Source organism: Zalophus californianus, chromosome 5 (genome assembly GCF_009762305.2).
Source record: "Zalophus californianus isolate mZalCal1 chromosome 5, mZalCal1.pri.v2, whole genome shotgun sequence".
Classification (NCBI taxonomy): Eukaryota; Metazoa; Chordata; class Mammalia; order Carnivora; family Otariidae; genus Zalophus; species Zalophus californianus.
In genome coordinates, this window is record NC_045599.1 from 123,017,485 (window position 1) to 123,038,050 (window position 20,566).

At 39.8% G+C, this 20,566-nt stretch overlaps 1 pseudogene; it reads left to right on the forward strand.

Annotated features, from left to right (window-relative positions):
* The first annotated feature begins 7,923 nt into the window (after nt 1-7,923).
* LOC113928472 lies at nt 7,924-16,444 on the forward strand (annotated as a pseudogene).
* The last annotated feature ends 4,122 nt before the right edge of the window (nt 16,445-20,566 follow it).

Below are 20,566 nucleotides of genomic sequence, written 5' to 3' on the forward strand. Positions count from 1 at the left end.
GTGGTATCTCATTGAGATTTTGATTTGGATTTCCCTGATGCCGAGCAATGTTGAGCACTTTTTCATGTGTCTGTTGGCCATTTGGATGTCTTCTTTGGAAAAATGTCTGTTCTTGTCTTCTGCCCATTTCTTGATTGGATCATTTGTTCTTTGGGTGTTGAGTTTGATAAGTTCTTTACAGATTTTGGATACTAGCCCTTTATCTGATATGTCATTTGCAAATATTTTCTCCCATTCTGTCGGTTGTCTTTTGGTTTTGTGGACTGTTTCTTTTACTGTGCAAAAGCTTTTTATCTTGATGAAATCTCAATAGATCATTTTTGCCCTTGCTTCCCTTGCCTTTGGCAATGTTTCTAGAAAGAAGTTGCTGCAGCCGAGGTTGAAGAGGTTGCTGCCTGTGTTCTCCTTTAAGATTTTGATGGACTCCTGTCTCACATTTAGGTCTTTCAATTTTGAGTCTACTTTTGTGTGTGGTGTAAGGAAATGGTCCAGTTTCATTCTTCTGCATGTGGCTGTCCAATTTTTCCAACACCATTTGTTGAAGAGACTGTCTTTTTTCCATTGAACATTCTTTCCTGCTTTGTCAAAGATTAATTGACCATAGAGTTGAGGGTCCATTTCTGGGCTCTCTATTCTGTTCCATTGATCTATGTGTCTGTTTTTGTGCCAGCACCATACTGTCTTGATGACGACAGCATTGTAATAGTGCTTGAAGTCCGGATTTGTGATGCCACCAGCTTTGCTTTTCTTTTTCAACATTTCTTTGGCTATTTGGGGTCTTTTCTGGTTCCATACAAATTTTAGGATTATTTGTTCCATTTCTTTGAAAAAAGTGGATGGTATTTTGATAGGGATTGCATTAAATGTGTAGATTGCTCTAGGTAGCATTGACATCTTCACAATATTTGTTCTTCCAATCCATGAGCATGGAACGTTTTTCCATTTCTTTGTGTCTTCCTCCATTTCTTTCATGAGTATTTTATAGTTTTCTGAGTACAGATTCTTTGCCTCTTAGGTTAGATTTATTCCTAGGTATCTTATGGGTTTTGGTGCAATCGTAAATGGGATCGACTCCTTAATTTCTCTTTCTTCTGTCTTGTTGTTGGTGTATAGGAATGCCACTGATTTCTGTGCATTGAATTTATATCCTGTCACTTTCTGAATTCCTGTATGAGTTCTAGCAGTTTTGGGGTGGAGTCTTTTGGGTTTTGCACATAAAGTATCATATCATCTGCAAAGAGTAAGAGTTTGACTTCTTCTTTGCCGATTCAGATGCCTTTGATTTCTTCTTGTTGTCTGATTGCTGTGGCTAGGACTTCTAATACTATGTTGAATAGCAGTGGTGACAATGGACATCCCTGCTGTGTTCCTGACCTTAGGGGGAATGCTCTCAATTTTTCCCCATTGAGAATGATATTCACTGTGGGCTTTTATGATATTGAGGTATGCACCTTCTATCCCTATACTCTGAAGAGTTTTGATCAAGAAAGAATGCTCTACTTTGTCAAATGCTTTTTCTGCATCTATTGAGAGGATCATGTGATTCTTGTTCTTTCTTTTATTAACGTACTGTATCATATTGATTGATTTGCAGATGCTGAACCAACCTTGCAGCCCAGGGATAAATTCCACTTGGTCATGGTGAATAAGCCTTTTAATGTACTGTTGGATCCTATTGGCTAGTATTTTGGTGAGAATTTTTGCATCCATGTTCATCAGGGATATTGGTCTGTAATTCTCCTTTTTGATGGGGTCTTTGTCTGGTTTTGGGATCAAGGTAATGGTGGCCTCATAAAATGAGTTTGGAAGTTTTCCTTCCATTTCTGTTTTTCAAACAGTTTCAGAAGAATAGGTATTAATTCTTCTTTAAATGTTTGGTAGAATTCCCCTGGGAAGCCATCTGGCCCTGGACTCTTGTTTGTTGGGAGATTTTTGATGACTGCTTCAATTTCCTTAGTGGTTATAGGTCTGTTCAGGTTTTCTATTTCTTCCTGGTTCAGTTTTGGTAGTTTATATATCTCTAGGAATGCAACCATTTCTTCCAGATTATCTAATTTGCTGGCATATAGTTGCTCATAATATGTTCTTATAATTGTTTGTATGTCTTTGGTGTTGGTTGTGATCTCTCCTCTTTCATTCACGATTTTATTTATTTGGGTCCTCTCTGTTTTCTTTTTGGTAAATCTGGCCAAGGGTTTATCAATCTTATTAATTCTTTCAAAGAACCAGCTCCTCGTTTCGTTGATCTGTTCTACTGTTCTTTTGGCTTCTATTTCATTGATTTCTGCTCTGATCTTTATAATTTTTCTTCTCCTGCTGGGTTTAGGCTTTATTTGTTGTTCTTTCTCCAGCTCCTTTAGGTGTAGGGTTAGGTTGGGTATTTGAGACCTTGTTTCTTGAGAAAGGCTTGTATTGCTATATACTTTCCTCTTAGGACTGCCTTTGCCGCATCCCAAAGATTTTGAACATTTGTGTTTTCATTTTCATTTGTTTCCATGAATTTTTTTAATTCTTTAATTTCCTGGTTGACCCATTCATTCTTTGGTAGGATGCTCTTTAGCCTCCATGTATTTGAGTTCTTTCCGACTTTCCTCTTGTGATTGAGTTCTAGTTTCAAAGCACTGTGGTCCAAAAATACGCAGGGAATGATCCCAATCTTTCGATACTGGTTGAGACCTGATTTGTGACCTAGGATATGATCTATTCTGGAGAATGTTCCATGGGCACTAGAGAAGAATGTGTATTCTGTTGCTTTGGGATGGAATGTTCTGAATATATCTGTGAAGTCCATTTGATCCAGTGTGTCATTTAAAGTCTTTATTTCCTTGTTGATCTTTTGCTTAGATGATCAGTCCATTTCAGCAAGGGGGGGGTGTTAAAGTCCCCTACTATTATTGTATTGTTGTCGATGTGTTTCTTTGCTTTTGTTCTTAATTGCCTTGTATAATTGACTGCTCCCATGTTAACGGCATGGATATTTACAATTGTTACATCTTCCTGTTGGTTAGACCCTTTAAGTAGGATATAGTGTCCTTCCTCATCTCTTATTACAGTCTTTGGTTTAAAATCTAATTTGTCTGATATAAGGATTGCCACCCCAACTTTCTTTTGGTATCCATTAGCATGGTAAATGGTTTTCCACCCCCTCACTTTCAATCTGGGAGTGTCTTTGGGTCTAAAATGAGTCTCTTGCAGACAGCGTATCAATGGGTTTTGTTTTTTTTATACAATCTGTTACCCTGTGTCTTTTCACTGGGGCATTTAGTCCATTTACATTCAGGTTAACTATTGAAAGATATGAATTTAGTGCCATTGTATTGCCTGTAAGGTGACAGTTACTGTATATTGTCGGTGTTCCTTTCTGATCTATGTTGCTTTTAGGCTCTCTCTTTGCTTAGAGGACCCTTTTCAGTATTTCTTGTAGGGCTGGTTTCATGTTTGCAAATTCCTTTAGTTTTTGTTTGTCCTGGAAGCTTTTTATCTCTCCTTCTATTTTCAATGACAGCCTAGCTGGATATAGTATTCTTGGCTGCATATTTTTCTCATTTAGTGCTCTGAAGATATCATGCCAGTTCTTTCTGGCCTGCCAGGTCTTTGGGGATAGGTCTGTTGCCAATCTAATGTTTCTACTGTTGTAGGTTACAGATCTCTTGTCCCGAGCTGCTTTCAGGATTTTCTCTTTGTCTCTGAGACTCGTAAGTTTTACTATTAGATGTCAGGGTGTTGACTTCTTTTTATTGATTTTGAGGGGAGTTCTCTGTGCCTCCTGGATTTTGATGCTTGTTTCCTTCCCCAATTTAGGGAAGTTCTCTGCTATAATTTGCTCCAATATACCTTCTGCCCCTCTCTCTCTTTCTTCTTCTTCTGGGATCCCAGTTATTCTAATATTGTTTCGTCTTATGGTATCACTTATCTCTCAAATTCTGCCCTTGGGACCCAGTAGTTGTTTATCTGTCTTTTTCTCAGCTTCTTTATTTTCCATCATTCGGTCTTCTGTATCACTAATTCTCTCTTCTGCCTCATTTATCCTAGCAATTAGAGCCTCCATTTTTTATACCACCTCATTAATAGCCTTTTTGATTTCGACTTGGTTGGATTTTAGTTCTTTTATTTCTCCAGAAAGGGTTTCTCTAATATCTTCCATGCTTTTTTCAAGCCCAGCTAGTCTCTTTATAATCATCATTCTGAACTCTAGTTCCGACATCTTACTAATGTCCATATTGATTAGGGCCCTGGCAGTCGGTACTGCCTCTCGTTCTTTTTTTTGAGGTGATTTTTTTTCTGTCTTGTCATTTTGTCCAGAGAATAGATGAATGAGAGAACAAAATGCTAACAGGGTAACAATGACCCCAGAAAAATATACACTAAACAGATTAGAAGAGATCTGAAACTGGGGAAAAGAAGAGGAAAGAAAGAAAAATGAAAAAAAGAAAGAAAGAAAAAGATTTTAAAAAAACAAAGAATGTGATCAAATATGATCAGGCTGGTGGATAGATCAGTGCCACACACTAGATTTTGGGCATATTTTCGTCTGTTAGAAGAAAGTGTCTCCCAAAATTTTAAAGAAAGAAAAGCTTATATATGTACAAAAATAAGTGTAAATATGATGAAGGGATGGAATATGATTGTAAAGATGAAAATTATAAAAAAGATTTTATAAAAGGAATTGATAAGATAAGAATTTGGTTGAAAAAAGAAAGAAGAGAAATTAAAAAAAAAAAAAAAGGAAGAGAATGTGATCAGGCAGGAGACTAGAACAAAGCCATACACTAGAGATTTAGGGTATATTTTGGTCTGTTAGAAGAAACTGTATCCCAAAATTTTAAAGAGAGAACAACATATATATATACCAAAAATAAGGTTAACTACTATAAAGGGATAGAATATGCCTCTAAAAATGAAAAATAAAAAAGTTTTTAAAAAAGGGGGTGATAAGATGTTGGTTGAAAAAGGGAAAAAGAAAAATTCAAAAAAAAAGAAAAAGAAAATTAAAAAAATTAACTTTGAAAGACTAAAGAATCGGGGGGAAAAGAAGCCATGGATTTTATGTGCAGTATTCCCCTAGCGCTGGAGTTCTGCCGTTCTCATTGATCGGTAAACTTGGTCTTGGCTGGCTATTCTTGCTGATCTTCTGGGGGAAGGGCCTGTTGCCATGGTTCCCAAATGTCTTTGCGGGAGGCAGAATTGCCCCGCCCTTGCCTGTCCAGGCTAAGTAATCTGCTCAGGTTTGCTCTGGGAAGCTTTTGTTCCCGGCAAGCTTTCCGTGCTTTGGAGGACAAGAGTGAAAATGGTAGCCTCCCAATCTCTGCCCTGGGGGAGCCGAGAACTCAGGGCTCCACTTCTCAGTGCACCCCCAGAGAAAAGCAGTCAATCACTCCCCGGTCTCCCACCGCACTCCGTGCTCACCCGGCCTGTGACTGCGCGTTTCTGTCTCTGGCACACGACCCCGTTTGGAGTCTCCAAACCCTGCAGATCCCTGCGGTGCGCTCCCGCGCCGCTCCTCCCGGGGGAGGAAGGGGAGTCTCCCCGGCTCTGCTGCTTGTTGGGTCCCTGCTGGAGGAGCAGTGGCCCGACTGGGCTGCGGATCACAGTTTATGGCAACCCCGAGCTGAGAGCCCACTCCTTGGCTCCGTCTCTGCAGCCGGCTTCCCTGCTCTGATACCTGGGAGCTCTGCACCAGTCTTTCTGTGACCCCGAGGGTCCTGAGACCACACTGTCTCGCCAGGGTTCCAACCCCCGCTTAGCCACTCGAGTGACGACCCTCAGCGGAGCCGACTTCTAAAAGTTCCGATTTTGTGCTCGCGGCTCTATCACTTGCCAGAAGCGGCCAACAGAGGCGCCCTCCCCCGCCATCTATCCTCCCGAATATCGCCTCAGATTCACTCCTCCGCATTTCCTACCTTCCAGAAAGTGGTCGCTTTTCTGTTCAGAGAGTTGCTGCTATTCTTTTCTTCGATCTCCTGTTGAGGTCGTAGGTGTTCAGAATGGTTTGATAACTATCTAGCTGAATTCCTGGGACCAGACGAAATTTAGGTCTCCCACTCCTCTGCCATCTTGCTCCTCCCCTCTTTCTAGTATTTTTTAATGAACTATCAGGCCCATTAGATCATCTGTAGCTGACTTTTTCCCCTAGCAGCCACTCTTCTTCAAATGCTGTTTTATCTTAGCAGTGTTGACCAAAACTCAGAGTGCTTCACCAGAATCATAAGTCACTCCAGGGCTGTGGTTATGGGGGCGGCTGAAATGCTCCAGCTCCATCACAGACATGCCATGAGAAGCAGGTCCTGGCTGATACATCGCAGTATGCAGTTGAAATGCAGATATAGCCCAATGAGCCTGAGACCTTGTCTTCACCACAGAGACTGGGCTTCCCAGGCTTCCTGTGTCACCTGTGATACTTTTCACCAAGAAGCATTGGTTAAATGGCATTTGTTGGTGACAACACTAGCAGGAATGCAGCTTGAGTATTGCTGCTGACATTTGGAGGTCAGGCTTATGTCCTCAAATCTGCCCTTACAGACACGAGTTTCCAAACACATTGCTGAGAGATTTTTACACAGAAGAAATCCCATTGGTGGAGGCATTGGCTTATTTTTGAAAGAAGACAAATCTTTTGTTAGAAGTGTCTACAAACATAGGAAAATTTAGTCAAGAAGAAAAAATATAATTCAAAAATCTGTCCCAGAACTAAAACAACCATTTTCTAATTATCTGAATTACATCTTCTTCTACCTCATCTCCTTCCCTTTGAACTAATCTAGTACTTCCTGTCCCTGTTGGAAGTGTATAATTCAAACTCATCAGTTTGTGTATGTCTAATGAAAGCAATAAAGAAAATAAAAATTTCAACCCACCCAACAAAACACTGTACAAGCCAAAACACGTTTAAATTTATGTTTTGTTCTGATAAAGTGTTAATAATTGTAGTAACACAAATTAGCTGAAATTAAGAGGATCTCAGATTGTAAAAATGAATTCATTCTCTTACAGTTAAAGAATGTTCAAAACAGTAAAGACACACAAAATAAGATGTTATAATTTTCATATTCTTGGGGTGGATCGGGATTGCTGACTTTATTCACCCATGAAAATAAGCACTGGTCCATCTACCTACAGCTCTGGAGGAACAGGTAAACATGATGAAATAGGAGTAAGGATACCAACCCCTGGCAGAGATCCAACCCCTTCGAAGTGAGGAAATCTGAAGAAAAAAGAAAGAGATCTCTTTTCAGTTTTTTGGGAACACAGATTGGGTTTGGACCAAGTTTCTTTCTCTATCACCCAGTGAGCCTCACTTACCAGACTCCCATGTCCACATTTGACCACTTGCATTGATTTCTGTCTAGTAAGAGTGGCCCCAGAGACTGCCAAATGCCAACAGAATCACTAGCATAGACCCCATGTAGGACATTAACCTAAGCCAGCCTTATTGGATTTATAGAGGCTCTGGTCCCCCTAAGCCTGCCTGGATAGGCCTGGTAATACAAACTGGAAGTGAAAAGGAGTTATTCCCATGAAGGGTGAACTCAGACCAATGTACAACAGAAGATGAAGAAAATCCAGTGGATACATTATTCACCCTTCTTCCTCTATGGGCAGTTCTGATACACAGTAGGTCTATACAACTTTTCTAAAGATGTTCTGCAAGGTGAGCAACCCGTTGTGTTTTTTTACAAAGCTATAGCCAGATCAGTAATGCACCCACTGTCCTTCACTCTGGTTTTCCTGGGACTGAACCCCCAATAAAGCATTAGTTTGTAAGTTTTTGCCTCCGGTGTCATTTTCTGAGGAGTCCATGTTAAGACAGAGTGATAATAGTCATATCTGCTCTCAGAAGTAGTTTATTAGGCAGGGGTGACAGGGCTTTAGTGCTAGGCATTTGTAGTTTAAAGTGTGCAGAAATGGGCATGGTAGGATCCAGGGATGGTGACGGGTCTAAGCCATAGCCAGGATGAAGTAGAGAAAACCAGTCCCTCCCATGGAAATGTAAGTGGAAATGGGAACCATATGTTTCCGTGTCGAACTAAGATGAGAGATCAGAGAGAGAAAGGGCAAGGTTCTGTGAGGTTGCACTCCACCTAACTTCTCAAATCACTCTGAGGTTTTCTGAACAGGGGCGTTTCATTAGAAATAAGAACAGACTGGGTTTTCAGTATAAATCAGTAGAAGGGAGGCAGATAATAGAACAAATGTGGAAAAAAAATTTCCTTCCAAATCTTTATGTTGGGGCACACTGACAATGGGTCCCCCCTCCCAAGGTTTCAGGAAGAGTCCAGGCTTCAGCAGACCTGAAAGTTTAGGAGAACCTAACTGGAGATAAGGAAATGTTCCCAAGATTTCAGCCTCATTCACTACAGCAAACTTTACCAGACCTTATTTGGCCCAAGTTCAACAAAAAAGCGCATTACAAAGAGCACGTGAGTGGTCATCCAAAGTTATGATTTCAATGTTAGGTCAGCTCCCTACTAGTTCTCTGATGTTCGTCACTTCCCTTCAACATTCTGAGTCTTGGTGTCTTCTGTGGACTCCAGATAACACCTGCCTCACAAGATCATTAGCAGAATCAGTGAGATAATGTGAGAGATTTTTTTTTAATTGCTACCTCAGTTGGAATGTTTTTGACTACTGGGTACAAAATATCTAACTAAATGTGGCGAATATTATGAGTGCATTTATTATCTCTTAGGACCAGAGGCCAAGAACTAATTGCCAGCATTGGTGATTTCAGAACTAAACGATATTATTGTTCTACTTCAGCTTTCTCTAGTTCCGCTGGATTCCGCACGAGTTTGGGAAGGTTACAAACATCGTGTCCTCACACAACTGTACTGGAAATTAGGAGGAGGGAAGGGCCTCTGCTCCTGTGTTTCCCTCTTTATACTAGGAAGAAAAATCTCCCTGAAAGTCCCAACAGACTTCCCTTCATATCTCGTTGGTCGGAACTGGCTCCCACACCCCACTCCAAGCCAATCGTAAGTGAGGAGGTAGAAGGGCCCAGATTGGTTTAAAATAATCACTATTCATTGCTTGGGCTGGGGTAAGACCTCCCCTTTCTTCCTAGAGTTCTTGCTACCAGAGAGGTGAATGGAATTAGGGTTTTGTTGGCACAAAAGTGGGGAATGGCTGTTGTCTAGGAAACCAAAAGTGACTGTCAGAATTTAAGTGTTAAACAGATAGTACTTTTAAAATACACTTTATATCTTGTGAGCATATCTTGATGAGTACTGGGTAATAGATGGAGTTATTGAATCACTGTATGGTATACCTGAAACTAATATAACACTGTGTGTTAACGACACTGGAATTTAAATGAATAAATGAATGAAAAATAAATAAATAAACAAATAATAAATAAACAAACCTTATGACCAAAAAAGGAACAAGTTCCTGTCCTTAAGGATCTTAAAATCCAACTTAAAGAAACAAGCTTTATTGAAAGAGGGAGGATTTATTCTGAAAATCTGTTTTCCCTGCGAATTTGGATTCCCACTATTTTCAGAGCAATGATCAGGACAACAAATGTATAAAGTGTTTACCTAATCAATTGCTTCTGCAAAAATATAAACAGGAGTGAATGAGCAAAATAGGAGTCTTCCCTATTAAAACTAAATTTTGGTTTGTAAAACTCAGAGTTAAAATACCATCCCTGATTGTTACAGATCTAAGATTACGGATCTAAGTAAAAGTCCATTTCTTCACTTTCTCCGTGATTGGGTTCTGAAGTGCATGAAAGTTTATGTTATACAGCTCCTGTGGGGGACGCTCATCTGCCAGCCCTCCAAACATGTCTGCATGGGGGATGGGATACCTAGCAGTAGGGAGTGATTTCATCTTTCACTTGATGGGACTGTTGACAGAAATGGTACAGGGTTCCAAAGAATTAAGAGCAGAGAGAAGGGTTTAGGATTTGATAAGCAAATTGTTTAACTGTGCTCTAAAGAACAGACAACTTTCCTGGACAATTTTCTCCCATCTTCTTCCTGCCTTTATCCCACTTTCCATTGCCTCTGTGTTTGAAAATTCTATCTTGCTATGAGTTTTTAATGAAACCAGTATGTTTATCATATTCAATGGCAGACTCGGTTGTTTGCAATTCAAGGTCATATTATTTTTTTTCTCAGACAAATTCAACTGGCAGCTTCTGAAGATTCCTTTGCACAAACAGTGACACCAAATTTCTAGTGGCAAGAAGCAAACTCAGCAATTCTGCAAGCAAGATTAAGCATTGCCAACTGATCTTTCCTTTTCCTTAGAGAAAAAAAAACGGAAAGGATAGAATAAAAAACGGGGACAAGGAGACATACTCACATATTGTAACAGAGAGATGGGCTTCAGAGTTTTCTCTGATGCTAAATGCTTGGTTGACGCTATAGCAGACCCTACAGAGCTATCACTTGCCACAGTGTCAGATCTCTGGGCACTGGGGACAGACTTGATTAGTATGACTAACTTTCATAGTCTCAAAGCTTCAGACATCAGCAACAGAGAAGAGCCAAGCAGACACTGGATAAATAATAAATAATGAGAAACATGTTGCAACATTCACTTTCAAATTGTATTTTCAATTTTTTCTTACATCCACAAATTTCTAGTAAAATGAAGTTAAGCTGTTTCATTAAATTACCTAGATGTCATTTAAGAAAAAAAAAAGAAAACAACTTTAGTATAATTTCAAATGTCTCCTTCACGTCAGACACAACCATGCTGAAGTATTTCTTGTATAAAAATTTCCACTTGTTCTCAATGTCCAGTCAACCTATGCAACCATTTCTTTCCTTCTCGTTATGGTCAAACTTCTCAAAAGAGATTGTACACTTTTCCATATTATGTCCACTCCTTTCTCATAATAATCTTTCTGCCCCTATCAGTTTGTTTTAATAGAACATTTTAATAGAACAATTTAACTGTTTCTCAAAGTCCATTGGCCTCCTTTCAAATAATCTCGTCAAACTTTTTGATACATGTTACTCTTGTTCCATTCATCTTTGTTGATGGGTTCTGAAGATATCATGTTCACCTGAAAATCCTGCTAAACTTAATCATATCATCATTTTCTCCCAAATGCAAGCATTCGCCAAAAGGTTCCTAGAACCTCAGGCTTTTTCTCTCTCAGACTGTCTCATCCACTCCTGTGGCTGTAAATACTCACCACTTCTGTTTCTATCTCTTAATCCTTACTTCTCATCTAAGCAGCAGACCCACTGGTCAACTGCTAAGTTGAATCATCATCGTGGAACTTCAACAAACTCCCTTTTGTCCAAACCTGTTCCTTCTCCTTCTAGTCAGCTTCCCCCCTAACCAGGGTTAAAACACAAGAGTTATCTTTGGCTCTTCTTTTGAATTTCTGACATCCAATCATTCACTCAGTTTTCTCACCTCTGTGTCTGCAGTGATTCCTCATCAAAATTTTGTTTTTACTACCACACTCAAGGCCTACGTCCCATTATCTCTGTTCTAGACCACTCGAACATTCACCCTGCCTTCCCACGTCCTTCCACTCATCCTTTCCCCGTCAGTGATTTTCTCAATGCACAATTCTGACCATGTCACTCCTGACTCAAAAGCCATCTATGCTTACTCTGTTTTCTACACAGTAAAGATCAATGTCTAGTTTATCATTTGCAGTCCTTCATAGTTAGTGTTAGCCAGCTTTAAGCTTACAAATTCTTGTGTAGAATGTACTGTTCTAGAAACCTAAGGGATTCAACACAGAGAAGGGGGAAACAAAGCAAAAACAGAAAGAATATTGTTTTTATTTGTCTTTTTTTTTTTTCAGCTGGATGGTGAAACAAATTTTTAACAATGATTGCATTGCCATCTGCTGGAATTGTTAGAGCACATTTGAAACAATTTTTTTTTCAAGTATGAAAGCCTTGACTTCAGTTTTCAAACATTATCTCTAAATACAGCTTTTAATGTCTAATTTGAGTTTCATATAAATTCGCTTTTTTTTTTTTTCTAGAATGGGGGGAAAGAGGAGCAAGGGGAGAGGGAGAGAGAGAGAATGTTAAGCAGGTTCCATGCCCAGTGCGGAGTCAGATATAGGCCTCAATCTCGACCTGAGCCAAAATCAAGAGTTGGATGCTTAATCGACTGAGCCACCCAGGCGCCCCAAGAATTAGCTTCTATTTAAAGCACAAAAATTACAATTAAATTAGCATGACCTTTGCGTATATCAGACCATGAGCATTTACCCTTTATTACTGAGAGTAACCTAGTGAGCCCAAGAGTGAAAGTGATTGTCTTTATGGAGAAATAAAGCATCTTATCTAATATCAGGTGACTTCCAGAAAATCATATTTTCTGATTCGACGTAAGAATTCACAATTGTCACAACCTTTGAGACTCAGAACTGGAATTACCTTTTCCAGTGAAGCATTCCCAAGCCTACTCTTATTGTCCCTGATTTTATGTATCTTATTATTGGCTTATAATAATAATATAAGCCCATTATTTGGGAAACTAAACATATTGCATTGTATTGGCATGAAACATGGCCTGGGTTTGTCTCTCCATACTCAGTAGTGATTAAGAATCTGGTCTCTAAAGTCAAACTGCATGTTTCAAAATGTGAATTTGCCACTTACTAGCTACTAATTAATATTTTCGTAATCAACTTCCTCCTCTGTCAAGTAGAGACGACAATATTTCCTTCACAGGGTCGTTAGGAAGATTAAATTAGCAAAAACTCCAAAATCATGCAAAGCGGGACCTGCTATATAGGAAGCACCTAACAATTATTAGCTAGTATCAATCAGATTGTTAGAGATATGAATTTTCGTCACATAATAACCCCAGCAGGTAGCAGTGAGTCCCACCTACAGCACGTTTACAATGAGTATTATTAAATGACAAATTTTTATTAGCTATTTTAAAAATGATTTCAATTTTTTGAAGTATAATTTACATACAGTAAAATTCATCAATTCGGACAGGACAATTTGATGAATTTTGACAAGTGGAGTTCACTCAGCTTCTTAAATCTGTAGGTTTATATTTTTATTATATTGGGGAAGTTTTCAGTCATTATTTTTCAAGTTTTTTCCACAACCATACATTTTCCTTCCCTTCTGTAACCCCAATTACATGAACATTAGACCTTCACGTAGTGTGGTTATTCCCTGAGGCTCTTTTTTCTTTTTTGAAATTTTTTTTTCTCTCTGTTATTGAGGTTGAATAATTTCTTTATATTTCTCTCTATTCAAGTTTATGGCTCTTCTGTCATCTGTATTCCACTGTTGAGTTTACTCAGTGAGTTTTCCTTTTTAATTTTGGACACTGTATCCTACATCTAAAATTTCCATTTGGTTCTTCTTCATGTTTTCTATTTCTTTCTTGATACTTTCAATTTTAATATTTGTTTCAAAAATGTTCACAATTGCTCATTTAAGCATTTTCTATAATAGGTATTTTAAAGTCTTTGTCGGGTGATTCCAAGCAGAAGAAGGAAAGAAGCTTTAATTCAGAATGGAATTCAGAAGTTTAACTCTTCCATGGGATTGATATTTTAATTACTGAATGAATCTATTCTGGTAAAAAAAAAAAAAAAGTGACTAGAGAATGTTATTATCTGAGAATGACCAGTATGAAGCCTGTCCTAGATTTTATTTAGAGATAGGAGTGTTTTCTTATGAATTATCAGAAATCTCTAGGAATTAATAATCACTATACGTGTTTCATTACTTATTTCTTTCTGTGGTGTATTTTATCCTTCCTCAACTTAAAATCAATACTCTGATCCAATTTTTGTTGAAATTTTTATAGTAACACTTCCAGAGGTGATATAGGGACAGTTTGCTTGTTAAGTTCTTATATTTCTAAAAATGCTGCACACCCCGCCCCCACCTCAAGTCATAAATAGGATCTTGAGAACAAGATTCTATGATCACAGCACTTTTCACTCCAAAGTCCACAGTGTTGGGACGCCTGGGTGGCTCAGTCGGTTGGGCGACTGCCTTCGGCTCAGGTCATGATCCTGGAGTCCCGGGATCGAGTCCCACATGGGGCTCCCTGCTCAGCAGGGAGTCTGCTTCTCCCTCTGACCCTCTTCCCTCTCGTGCTCTCTATCCCTCATTCTCTCTCTCTCAAATAAATAAATAAAATCTTTAAAAAAAAAAAAGTCCATAGTGTTTCACTGTCTTCTGTCTTAGTGTGTTGCAAATAAGAAGACCATTAGTGTTATCAATCACTTTGTAACCCTGTTTCTATGTCTGAAAGCTTAATAAGGAGTGCTGTTAATCCCACAAGTTTATTCATTTGTCCAGGACATGGCCAGGAGTGTTTCTTTTTTCAATAAAATCTTCCAGCACTCAGATGGTCTTTATTATCTAAAAACTGAAGTCTTCATCCAACTCAAGGGGATTTCTTCCATTAAGTCTTTGGTTTCTGTTATTCCTCTTTTCCTTTCTCTCCTACTGAAAGTCTTATTATTTAGAATAATTTATTTCATTGGTTTATCCTACCTGCCTCTTTTTTGTTCCTAATTTCCATTTCTTTTATTTTCTTTTTCTGGATCCTGATGTGCTTCTTTAAGCTAACATTTTGGGTCATTGCCAACTCAATAACCAGCAGTGTTTATGGTGGTGTTCACAAGCTTTCTTTTTAATTATATACACATTTTTTGCTTCAAATTTATTTTATTATTTTATTATTTTTCCTTTTTTATTATGTTATGTTAATCACCATACATTACATCATTAGTTTTTGATGTAGTGTTCTATGATTCATTGTTTGCGTATAACACCCAGTGCTCCATGCAGAATGTGCCCTCTTTAATACCCATCACCAGGCTATTATTTTTATCTTTTAAGTTGCCCCCACTTTTACCATTGAGTCCAAAATCCAACTTGATGAAGTTCACCTACCCTAATTTTTCAGAGGAATGGCTCTCTGTCCATCTACCAACACTTATTAAAAGTACAGTAGTCCCTCAACACTGACTCAAGATGAAATAAGCTATGTGAACTGTTAGACTCAGAAGAAAATGAGTATTTTACTGAAATGCAGTCAAAAGAAGAAACAATTGAGGAGGAAAAAGAAAAAAAATAGAATGGGAGGGACACCAGATTACTAAAGGAGAAGAAAGAAAAATAAAGGTAGAATTTTGTGGCTGAAAAGCAGAACAGCTATTCAGGGAGCACAGGGAAGAGCTCCATGTCGAGTGCTCTGTGTCCCTCACAAGGGGTGAGGGGCAGAAAGCACAAGCCAGTTTCATGAGGAAGTGAAGAGGCAGAGATTATGGAGGAAAAGATGCTCTTAGAACTCTGGGAAGAGGGGTGCCTGGGTGGCTCAGTTGGTTAAGCGACTACCTTTGGCTCAGGTCATGATCCTGGGGTCCCTGGATCGAGTTCCACATCGGACTCCCTGCTCAGCAAGGAGCCTGCTTCTCCCTCTAACCCTCCCCCCCTCCATGTACTCTCTCTCTCTCTCACTCTCGCTCTCTCAAATAAATAAATAAATCTTTAAAAAAAAATAAAGAACTCTGGGAAGAAGATCGATGGGCCAAGGAGAAATGACAAGCTCAAGAAACAAGGAGGCAGAAATTGTTGGAGAAGACACCCGGGGCTGGAAGCCCAGGTCACCAACGTCAAGGTACAAAGGCAGGCAGTGCAGAAGCTGAGGGAAAAGGAGGTGCACCTTGTGGTAAATGGACAGTACAAGGCTAAACTTGAGAATAAACAGAATAAGCTAAAGAAACAGTAGATAAAGCAGGAAATTGGGACCCTTTGCAAAAAGCCCTCCAAGAGAAGGTAGAACATATTCAGCAGGAATATAGAACAGAGCAGGATTTGAACACAAAGCTCATCAAAGAGCCCTTCAAGGCTTAGAGGAAGAGGGTGATTAAAGAAAAGAAGAAGCACAAAAGAGAAGATATGAGAAGAAAACAGAAGATATCCCATGAGTAATGGCACAGCAACATGAGGAGGAGAAAACTCAGGAGAAAAAGTTGGACCAAGTAATAGAGGAAGAGAAGGAAAGAAGTTGGCTGAGAAAGACAGGGAGCTGAGACCTGAAAAGAAAGCGAAGAGACAACTTGTAAATGGGGTCATGTGTATAAGAAAAGTTCAAGTTCAAGAAAGGTTGCAAAGAAAAGCAAAAAAACAGGAAGAATGTGCTATGGAGTAGGATCATATAAATGAAGGTCTTAAAGAGCTTAACAGCGAACAGGAGAATTTTGCAAGACGCTGAGGTTCCGCCTAGGAGTGCAGCAGGCATCTGCAGATGCACACGTCCTGCTAGCAGCTGGCCCAGGAAGCAGAGGAGGAAAGAGAATGCCAAGAGTTTGAAGCAGAGGTAGCAGTAAAAGAAGGTTTGCCAGGAGAAGATCCAGATCTAGACCACCCATCAAGTGTTGTCTGGAAACACGCGTCCCATGCAGAGAGTATGCCCTAATAACCTTCCAGAAGAGTCTCATACACATCAATATATTTTTTTCAGTCTTTAAGTAATTTTTACTACAGTATGCTTCTATGTTCCTTTAGAAAAGAAACAAAGTACAGTATTCCAATAGCCTCTTCAAGTTTATGACCACCCTTGCAGACCCACAGCCCGCATGTTATTAGGAGGAAGATTCTTCAGAACAGGCCCATCTATTGCTTAGCAGACAGAGGAAGAAAATATGCTTTACTACTCCTAGAGGCCAGTGTCAACAGGCCCACAAACTGTGATCCTGGAATGAATGGATGGGGAGAGAAGCCACTAGGTTCCTGGGCTTTTCCCTGATCTCGAGGCGAAGACAGTCAGCACCTGAGGGGAACAGTCTGGCTCAGCAAATCAGGCCTCCTCTGGACAACTGTGGACCGTGGCAGCCCTTTCTAGGGTCACTGAGGTGACAGGCCTGGGAGCTAGCTGAACTTCTCCAACATCTGCAGTGTACAGGGTTTTGCACCAGGCTCCCCCAAATCAGTTAGTCTCTGCTCAGGTGGAGGGTTTTTCAGGTCCCCTGTCCTGGAGCCTTACAAGGAAAGTCACTTGGTTGTCCCCGGGCTGTCTCCAGAAGCACTCAGTCTTTGCTTTGCAAGTGGGTCACCCTCCCCTTCCTGACTACCATTGGCTAATATTTCCCTCCCTCCCCCTTCCCCATACTTCTACAAACCAACTACCCAAGAGCCCAGTGAGAACCTTGAGAGGAGAAGGGACTTGAGCACCTGTCCTGAGCCTACATGTTCTCGAAATATATGGAAAACTGTTTATAGATGTTTCCCCCTCCCCCCTTGTCCATGGTTTCACTTTCCCGTTTCAGTTACCTGCAATCAGCTGTGGCCTGGAAACATGATTCTCCCTCTGACATACCGTCAGAAGGTAATTAGTAGCCTGACTCTGTGTCAGGACACCTATGTCAGTCCCTCACCGTACCTCCTCACGTAGGCATGCTATCATCTAACAGCGTCGCAAGGAGGGTGAAGACAGGACACTAAGACATGAGAGAGACCACAGTCACATGACTTTTATTACCGGATATTGTTGTAACTGTTCTATCTTATTATTAGTTATTGTTGTTCATCTTTTACTTTTATTGTTACTTAATTTAAAAATCAAATTTTTATCATGGGTGTGTATGTATAGGAAAAAAACACAGCATGTATAGGGTTTGGTACTATTTCAGGCATCCTCTGGGGGTCTTGGAACATAGCCCGGCCTGAGAAAGGGGTTCTGCTGTATTAGATTGATTGTTAAGTAGTTTTCCTTCCCCCCCATACATTATAAGTTCTTTGAGAATAGAAACTTTATCTTTTAATTCTCTCTTATCTGCTCTCTCTTTATCATGGTGATCAGTTGGCGTTTCAAATTCAGTAAATATCTTCTTCTCCCAGAATTCATGTTAGACCAACTTTGTGGACGATTCCAAGTCATACCACTAGATGGGGAACGTGACATATTTCCTCTGCCTGAGAAAAGGAAGTGAGGGTTCCATCAGGTGACTCTGGGACTTTTCTATCTGAATTTTGATTGCTTTTCAAGCCTTTGAAAGAGGTGGGCAAAAAAAATTGAAAGAGGTGGGCAAAAAAAATCTCACTTACACCTTAAGAAATTGTTTCTGTGGGTGAGGGAAAGAATGAGTAACTTCCCAGCCCTACACCTCACAGCATTAGCAAAGCAAAGTGTTTATTTCAGAAAGTGGAAAGAACAGATGTCAGGGGGAGAAATGTGCTAAAAAAAAAAAAAAAACCAGAGTTCTTCTGCCAAGAGTTATCGTCTCGGGTTTTGATTAAAAATTCCACTCAGATGCTATTTTTTACATGCCATTTAAAAAAAAGCCACCCCCAATTCCGCCTCCAGGATGGGCTGGAAAACTTACTTGTGATGCTTCATTGACCTTGGCTGTCCATCTTGTTCCACTGAAATGAGCAGGTTATTTTCTCTAAAAGTAAATGCCTGAAACTCTATTATAGATGCTAACAGATAAGATGAAATTGCTCTGTGTGACCACTATTCAAGGGTTAAAGGTCAAAGTTCACATTCACTTTATTAAAGTATAATCTGGTGCCTTGCTCAGTTCAGCATGATGCTGGTTCATCTTTCATACTGCCCTGTAAGGAAGGTAGAAGAATGAATCCAAGGGGAATTCTTCTAAATTAGTTTTAAAAACTGCCTTCATCAAACACTGAAGAGACACCCGGAGAATTTAAATGCATCTTTCATTTTGGAGGAAAAGATGTAATGACTCAGGTCAATGAAAGTATGCTTTTGGGTTATTTAACCAAATAAATAATATTTGATTTTGTTGAAGAAGCAACTTCTGCGATGTACACTGACCTATAGGCAGGAATGAGTCCCTCCTGGTATACATCTGGTGTACCAGGTTTCACCAGCACAAAGGTTGGCCATAGACCTTTCCACGGGTCTGCATCCTGGACTTCCCCAGAACATGGAATCATTCCCGTGTAACAACACTAGTTAGGAAGCCACAACAATGTGGCTGGTTTAAATGAGCATTTTTGTCTGGCAGGCCTAGGAAGCACTGCTCCCAGAACTCCCCCTGGGGTTGTCCACTGATGTGCCTTTTCTTGGGAAGCAGGGGATGGACTGGTGGCTCTGTCTGAGGTCTTTTGATCATAGGAGGGGTGCTAGCACCTGTCAGAACTGTGTTTCATTCATTCTTCCCAAAGAAGATATTTCAAACAGGGTCACAAGGAGCTACTTAACAGTTAAAAAGGCAAAAAAAAAAAAAAAAAAAAAAATTTTTTTAAAGGTAAAATTTTTAAGGCTCTGCCAGTAAAATAGGCATAGAATTTGGGAGAAAGCCGAATTTGTGGCTATCTATGTCCCGAAATTAGCAGTACCATACACTGACAACTTGATTGGAACCTTTGGAGGAGTCTGGGAACAGCAAGAGAAAGATGTCTTCTTGGGTGATTGGTAAGCATGGTGTTCTTTCCTCCAGTCAGCTTTGTGTACCGCTGATGTGTAAGCAAGAGTGGAAAACAGAGCAGATGTCCTGACAATGGCCTGATTATGCTCTGGGCATAACTTTGGCCAGTTCCTGATGATGAACATCTGTCTTCCTTAAGCCAATAGACGAAATAATATACTATGTGTTGAGAACATACCTGTAACAGTCACTTGACACAGATTATCTCAATCTTCATAGTGATCCAATGGAGTGTTAATATTAACTACCTCCATTTTACAGACGAGAGAATTGAGCCCAAGCAAGAGAAATTTCCAAGGTTTCACAGGTAATAAGAGGTGGAGTTAGGATTTTACCTGAAGTAGTTTGACCCAAAGCCTCTGGCTGTATCTACTATAATCAACTATTTCTCAAAGCAAAATCCCCCATTGTATCAATAGATACCTAATGGAAATCTTATCATCACTATCTCAGACAGAAAAAAAAAAAAATTTACATGTTACAGAACTAAAGGTCTAAGGACTAGGTCATTAACTCTGGGTTTAGACACCATATCAAGGCGATATCTGCAAGAGATTAAGAAAATGAATGAGACATTTGTCAGGCAATAGGATTGGGAAGGGGGGTGCAGGCAGAAGAGTATGACATGTTTGTGTAACTGGAGCCAGACTGGTGTAGCTGGAGGATAAGCCACAGGTGATGAAATGAAGCTGGCCAGGTAGACAAGAATCATCTCTGATCCAGGGGGGCTTCGGTAGAATGTATTCCCGGAGCTTTAGAGGTTTAGATGTTTTATCCTACGAATGATGTTGAGTCACTAATAGGTTCTAGTCATTCAGTGTGTGTGTGTGAGGATGGTGGTGACACAATTGGGTTGTCGTAGCAAGGGTTAATAGACAGTCATTATAGACAGTTAATAAAACAGTCATAACTGTTTAATTTTGCCATTAAACAGTTATGACCATCTCAGGGGCAGCCATGCGGCTGTGGGGGGGCATTAAAAGGAACGAAGAACTTCTGGTTAAAAACCTCACACGTTCCCCTCCAAGGTACTGAACATAGAGTTGGATGCTTCTTTCCTACTCTCCTGCTGCTATATTTCTTCTTCCATCTGATTTCCAGTAATTTAGAATTTCTCAATTGTTTCTTTGATTCAGACTGCCTGCCCGTGGGACAATGAAACTGTATTTCTCAGCATTTAAATAGGCAATTCAA